The sequence below is a fragment of the Ovis aries genome, chromosome 1 (genome assembly GCF_016772045.2).
Source record: "Ovis aries strain OAR_USU_Benz2616 breed Rambouillet chromosome 1, ARS-UI_Ramb_v3.0, whole genome shotgun sequence".
NCBI lineage: Eukaryota > Metazoa > Chordata > Mammalia > Artiodactyla > Bovidae > Ovis > Ovis aries.
In genome coordinates this window covers 46,920,754-46,928,069 of record NC_056054.1, presented here as the reverse complement: position 1 = coordinate 46,928,069, position 7,316 = coordinate 46,920,754, and the positions used below count along the sequence as shown (strand labels likewise).

The 7,316-nt window shown below is 39.1% G+C and overlaps 1 non-coding gene across 1 annotated transcript; it reads right to left on the bottom strand.

Annotated features, from left to right (window-relative positions):
• Positions 1–2,582: 2,582 nt before the first annotated feature.
• On the bottom strand, positions 2,583–2,654 carry TRNAW-CCA (transfer RNA tryptophan (anticodon CCA)). Its single transcript has one exon. It is a non-coding gene; the product is annotated as a tRNA-Trp (tRNA).
• Between the last annotated feature and the right edge of the window lie 4,662 nt (positions 2,655–7,316).

Sequence of the window (7,316 nt, the reverse complement as noted above, 5' to 3'; positions counted from 1 at the left end):
ATATTCATTAGAAGGACTGATGCTGAAGCTGAAGCTCCAATACTTTGGCCACTTGAAGCGAAGAGCCAACTCATTAGAAAAGACCTGGATGCTGGGGAAGATTGAGGGCAGGAGGACAAGGGGCTAACAGAGGATGAGATGGTTGGATGGCATCACTGACTCAATGGACATGAGTTTGAGAAAGCTCCAGGAGATGGCAAAGGACAGGGAAGCCTGGCATGCTGCAATTTATGGGGTCGCAAAAGGTCAGACATGACTGAGCAACTGAACAACAACAAATTATATATGTGTGTGTGTGTGTGTGTGTGTGTGTGTGTGTGTGAATATATGTGTGTGTTTGTGTGTGTGTGTGAAAGTCCCTCAGTCATTGGGTTGGGAAGATACCCTGGAGACAGGAAAGGCTACCCACTGCAATATTTTGGCCTTGGAGAATTCCGTGGACTGTATAGTCAGTCCATGGAGTCACAAAGGGTCAGACATGACTGAGACCCCAGTTCAATTCCTGAGTTGGGGAATCAATTATATATATATCAATGGAATATTATTCAGCCATGAGACAGAAGGAAATCCTGTCATTTGTGACAATATGGTTAAAACTTGAGGACATTATGATAAGTGAAATGCATCAGAAAGAGAAAGACAAATATTGTATGGCCTCACTTATATGTGGAATCTAAAATAAAGTCAAACTCATGTAAGTAGAGTAAAACAGGTTCCTGGGAACTGGAGAGGTTTGGGGCTGGGGTGGGTGGGGGAGGATGGTGGAATAGGGAGAGGTTGTTCAAAGGGTACAAAGTTGCAGCTATATAGGATGAATCAATTAGAGATCTAAGTAACAAACAGGCATGGTGACTGTACTTCAGAATACTGTATAACACTGGAAATACCCTAAAAAATATATAGCTTTCAGAATCGCTTATCACATCACACCAAAAAGAAAACAAAAGGTAGCTCTGTGAAAGAAAATTTAATTAGCTTGACTGCAATCATCATTTTATTATGTATATGTATATCAGATCATCACATTGTATGCTTTAAATATATTTGTATTAAATTATGTAAGTTTTTAAAAATTTAATATATAAATTTTAGGAATATTTTTTAAAAAGAGCATGAGATGGAATGCATACAAGAAGGATGTGTGTTGATTCAATGGAACACTATAGAACAATACCAGTGACAATTTTAAGCCACATGACATAATATGGAAGAATCTCACAAACAAAATGTTGAAGAAGCTAGACACAAAAGAGACTATACTTAGCATATCTCTCTAAACAGAGAAAGAAAAAAGGCAGGCAAGGCTTTTGCACTAGAATAAGTTAGCGGGTATCCTTGGTGGAGAGAGGTATAACCAATAGAAAGGAGACAAGGGGGCTTCTAAGGCACTAATACTTAAAGTTTTGTGATTGAGGTACATCTGATTATATGGTGTACTTACTTTGAAAATTCATTGAGCTGTGCATTGATACATGCACTTTTCTGTATATATTGTTGTCAGTAAATGTTTAAAATAATTCTGCTACTCCTAGAAGGGTACCTTTAGGCAAGCTGCATTCTCTTTTTAAGAAAAATTTCTCAATGCAAAAAGAGGTGTACTACTGTCTACACTCAAAATTTCTTGTGAGGATAAAATGAAATTAAACTATACAAACTGCCAAATACCTAGCAAGTGTACAATAGAACCCTTCCTATAATTTTGAAGAATAAATATCTCTAGGAATGGTGATTCTTAAAGCTATTATCAGTAACCTGGGACGTTCATTAACATCTTAATCCAAATAAATTGACAGCCATTCACTCACTATAGTGAGTACTGGTAAAAACCAAAAGCTGTGGCCAGATATGGCTAAAATACAGTTCCTACCTTCAAGAAACGTTCAGCATACTCATCAGCTTAAACCTACTATGTGGGAAAGTGACATGTGAGTAAGAGAAAAGGGGTAGTAGAAAAGAATAAAGTGCTGTCTGGGAAGCTTTCAGTCACAACTAGATTAAAACTTAAAATAATAAATTATGTAATAAATCCCTGTGTTAACTCCACAGCTTAATGACTTCTTTGGGGACCCAACAAGTCCTTTTTATATTTTAGTGTATAATTACCCATGTGTCTGTTTTGTCTTTGAGCCAGTCCTCTGCATTGCTATAAGAAAGCTGACATGGTTCCAGGTATTGCATCTAGGCATGGTGAAGTCCAAGAAATCTTCCAATTAGGAATAAGAAGGAAATATGACTATTGAGTAGCAACTAGTAGTCTTAGCTATAGGGTTCTACAATGCTGAGGGCAAGGAGGAAAGTCACAATTAAAATTTAGCCCTTTCAATCATTGGAATAATTAGTAATGTTGTTCTTGTGAGGTGCTTCTAGTTGTAGGGTAACTTATCTTGAAAAAAAGTCTTTTTAATGCTGGCCTGTTACTGCCATCACTACCTGTTGCTTAGGAAAGGTTTAGTGAGTGAAGTCGCTCAGTCATGTCCGACTCTTTGGGACCCCATGGACTGAAGCCTATCAGGCTTCTCCATCCATGGGATCCTCCAGGCAAGAATACTGGAGTGGGTTACCATTTCCTTCTCCAGGGAATCTTCCCGACCCAGGAATCGAACCTGGGTCTCCCGCATTGGAGGCAGACGCTTTAACCTCTGAGCCACCAGGGAGGAGGCCTAAGTCAAGTTTACTGCTCAGCTTTGTCTTTATAGCCCTGGTCTATGAAGGTAGAGATGCTTCAGATTGTTGGTCATTTCTCTCAACCTGAGTCCATACACATTGTAATGAATAGCAAGAAACCATCTTTGAATATAGTCAAACAGAGAGATGAATTTCAGCCAAATACAACACTACAAAATGTGCCTATGCTGCCTCAAGGCAAAGCTAAGCAGTGGGATTTCCTTATTAACTTTAGGCCTACAAAGTGATTTATTAAAATTACTGAATCAAGTTAAGAACTAGGAGGCAGAAACATAGTTAAATGGATGCCAAGTACATCTCAAATACTCATGCCAGCCAGTCACTCAAATTTCCTGCCTCCTTCACTTCATCTTAGCTGCCAACAGTATCTCCAACAGCCATATGCATATACACCCAGTCATATTGCACAATATGAAGGGATTCCTTTTTGTTAGTAGTGGTGTTTTGTTGTGTTCTCTGACTCCCTCACTTAAACTTAGGAAAAAATCTAGAATCACCAGGTCTGAATTTCTTCACCTCCACAACTGCATTAATCATATGGATGTGAATTTCATTTATTTCTTTTGCCCAATCCACCTTCCAAGGGAGAAGAGAATGGGTTAGAAACCACAACTCAGTTAGGAAAAGAAAACATAAATATATAATAATGTATAAATTCTGTACTTAGTTGAAAATCTTATTCAAAATTAAGACAATGCCATTAATGAATGGAAGCTTTTGTTTGTTTTTTTTTTTTAATTCTTACATGCGTTCCCAAACATGAACCCCCTCCCACCTCCCTCCCCATAACATCTCTCTGGGTCATCCCCATGCACCAGCCCCAAGCATGCTGCATCCTGCGTCAGACATAGACTGGCGATTCAATTCTTACATGATAGTATACATGTTAGAATGTCATTCTCCCAAATCATCCCACCCTCTCCCTCTCCCTCTGAGTCCAAAAGTCCGTTATACACATCTGTGTCTCTTTCCCTGTCTTGCATACAGGGTCGTCATTGCCATCTTCCTAAATTCCATATATATGTGTTAGTATACTGTATTGGTGTTTTTCTTTCTGGCTTACTTCACTCTGTATAATTGGCTCCAGTTTCATCCATCTCATCAGAACTGATTCAAATGAATTCTTTTTAACGGCTGAGTAATACTCCATTGTGTGTATGTAACCACAGCTTTCTTAACTGTGGTGTTGGAGAAGACTCTTGAGAGTCCCTTGGACTGCAAGGAGATCAAACCAGTCAATCCTAAAGGAAACTGGTCCTAAACATTCATTGGAAGGACTTATGCTAAAGCTGAAACTCCAATACTTTGGCCACCTAATGGGAAGAACTGACTCCTTGGAAAAGACCCTGATGCTGGGAAAGATTGAAGGCAGGAGGAGAAGAGGCTGACAGAGGATAAGATGGTTGGATAGCATCACTGACTTGAGGACATGAGTTTGAGAAAGCTCTGGGAGTTGGTGATGGACAGGGAAGCCTAGTGTGCTGCAGTCCATAGGTTGCAAAGAGTCAGACATTGCTGAGCAACTGAACTGAAAGACAAATTCTGTAGATTTCTTTCCTTCTTTCTGGAGAAAGTTAGAAGCAGGCAGAGAAAACAGAGGATGGGGAAAATAAGGAGCTATCTCTTATATGTAGAAACACTGGGGTTCTTTCCTAGTGGCTTATTGGTAAAGAATCCGCCTGTGAGTGCAGAAGTTGCAGGTTCAATCCCTGATTGGGGAGATACCCTGGAGAAGCGAATGGTTACCCACACCAGTATTCTCGCGTGAAGAATCTAATGGACAGAGAAGCCTGGCGGGCTACAGTCCATGGGGTTGCAAAGAGTCAGACACGACGTAACAGACGGAGCATGTTCACGTGCACAGGAACGCTGGGACACCTGGATCGAAAGCCGTATTTCTATGCTGGTCACTTTGCTCTTTGAATATGTGTTTCCATCTATTCTAATCAGATCATCTCCTACCTTACTTAACATTGTCTACCAAGCTCTTGTCTCTGTGATAAACGTGGGGAAGACAATTTTTCATGGTACATATTAGGCTATTGTAGGGGAGGAATATTCTAGGTAGATCAGTCATTGCCTGCTAAATCCAAATCTTCTTCTAAGTTAAATTATTCCACAACTAGGTCAAACTCTTTAGACATTCATGTTTTGAACTACAGAACTTTTTTCCAGTTATGGATGACTGACCTATTGGTAGAAAAAAATGACCCTAAGATAGCCAGTATACAACTGGCCACTGACATTTATGGCCCAACTGGAAAAGATGGACCAATCAGACAAATTATTTTTTCAGTGACTTAAATAGAGCCGATAGAATCTGCTGGTTGAAATAGAAAGGAAAAAACATATGAGGTGTAACTAGTCACATTAATACCAGAGTAAAACTACATGAGCTGTTCTCACTGACGTCCTTAAAACCACACAAAGAGAGAATCACCCTCCTGCTCCATTCTCCATGTGGCATGACATTCTTTCCTAGTTCATTCACTCATGCAAAAAGCATATTTTGACAACTGCTATGTACTAAGCATAATGGTAAGCTCTGAAGATGTAATGCTGACCATGACCAATGTGATCACTGCTCTTACAGAACTTGCAGTGCAGTGGTGAAAATGCACACTGAATAAGAAGATGAACAGGAAGCTGCGAGAGTATTTAACAGGGACATTTAACCTAGCTTTTCTAACAGTGAGGGATCATCTATCTCCATGTTTCAAAATTCTTCACATCATTCATCCTTCACTGATAACCCCAGTTAGAAATAAACACACTCTCTTCTGAACCTATTGATCCCACTTCTATCATAGCACTTGCTTTGTCCCATCCTAGCTTTTACTGTATTGTTTTCAGGTCTCATCCTTTACTAATCTCTAAACTCTTTGAGGAAAGTAACAATGTCTCATTCATCTTTGTATTCCTCCAGCACCTAGAACAGTACTTTATATTCAGCAGGTTTTCAAAAATGAAGTTCGGAAAGCCCTCCAGTGTAATGGTCTCTACAGAAGTCATGAAACAAGGAAAATTTCTCTAATGATAGATTTTTTTCATTATTATAGTTTATCTTTCTGTGGGAGTCATTTCCAAATCCATAGCATTCAAGTAAAAAACAAACTGTTTGCCTTGAGTCCCAAGAGACAAATCAGTGATGCTTTAAACTATTGCTAGTTGAAACAAAGAGATCAAACTAGTCAATCCTAAAGGAAATCAACCCCAAATATTCTTTGGAAGGACTGATGCTAAAGCTGAAGCTTCAATACTCTGGCCATCTGATGCGAAGAACTGACTCATTAGAAAAGACCCTGATGCTAGGAAAAATGGAAGGCAAAAGGGGAAGGGGGCAGCAGAGGATGAGATCGTTAGAGAGCATCACTGACTCAATGGACATGAACAAACTGGGAAATAGTGAAGGACAGGGAAACCTGGCCTGCTGCAGGACATGCTTCAAAGAGTCAGAAAAACTTCAGTGACTGAACAATAACAACAATTAAAAGAGTAAGGGAAGAGTTATGTTTCTAAATACATGAAGTCCAGAAGGAAAAGCTGATCCACAAAAGAAGGGCCTCTGGAGGAAGAATGAATTGACTAGTATTATTGTGGTTGCAAGTAACAGAAACTAACTAAAACTGACCTGGAAATGTAAATGAAATACTGTTGGTGCTCAGTATGGCCTCAAGCAAAATTGGAAAAAGAACTTCAAATGCTATTAGGATTTATTCTCTGGCTTCTCTCAACTTACCAGTATCATTCTTTCTTGTAAACTTGCCTTTGCTCCTCAGACCCCATTTTAACTTGGGTTACATCTGCAAAGACCCTATTTCCAAATAAAGTCACTCCCCAGGGTTATCAGGGATATCTGGGGTTGGGAAGGGGTTAGGACTTGAACATATATTTGAGGAGGGCACAATTCAACCCAGTACATGTACTTATGGAGATTCAAGCTCATGTCTCAGTCCTGAGTCCAAATTCTATTGAAATAAACTCACTGATTGTGGTATAGATGCTCACTACTTGCTCAACCACATTTTAAGGGAATATGGCCACACTTAATCAACATAGTAATTCCTGCTATAGTCATGTGGACAGTGGTTAGGAAAATCCCTAGAAATGGAAAAACAGGTAATAAATTCCATAGATACCCACTTTCCAGAAGAAAGAACAATCAAATTACAAATCTATGTTAGCAAGTTTTATGGGAATAAGGACCCAATATCTCAGCCAAAGAGCCCCCCTCAAAATATTTGCTGGACCGGTGTCCTGTTTCTCATGAAAGTCTCACAAAATTGATCAGGTTCCTAACTTTTTTTAAAAATCTCTGGTATCCTTGGGTAAAAAATAGTAAGTAGCTCTGGCTGCACTGTTGAGAACAAACAATGGAAAAAGGAAGGAAACAAAAAAGGAAAATAGTTTATCTTATTGAAATAATCAAGACAAGAAATAACCAGAATGGTAATGGTAGACTTGATGAAAAGTTATCAAATTTTGTATAATTTTAAAAGCAGAGATGACAAGATTTGCTAATGTGAAAGAAAAGAATCAAGGATGAGTCCAAGGTTTTTGACCTATGCAACTGGAAGTTTGGCATTGCCATTTACTAAGATGAGTCAGCAGAGAAGGCAATGGCAACCCAT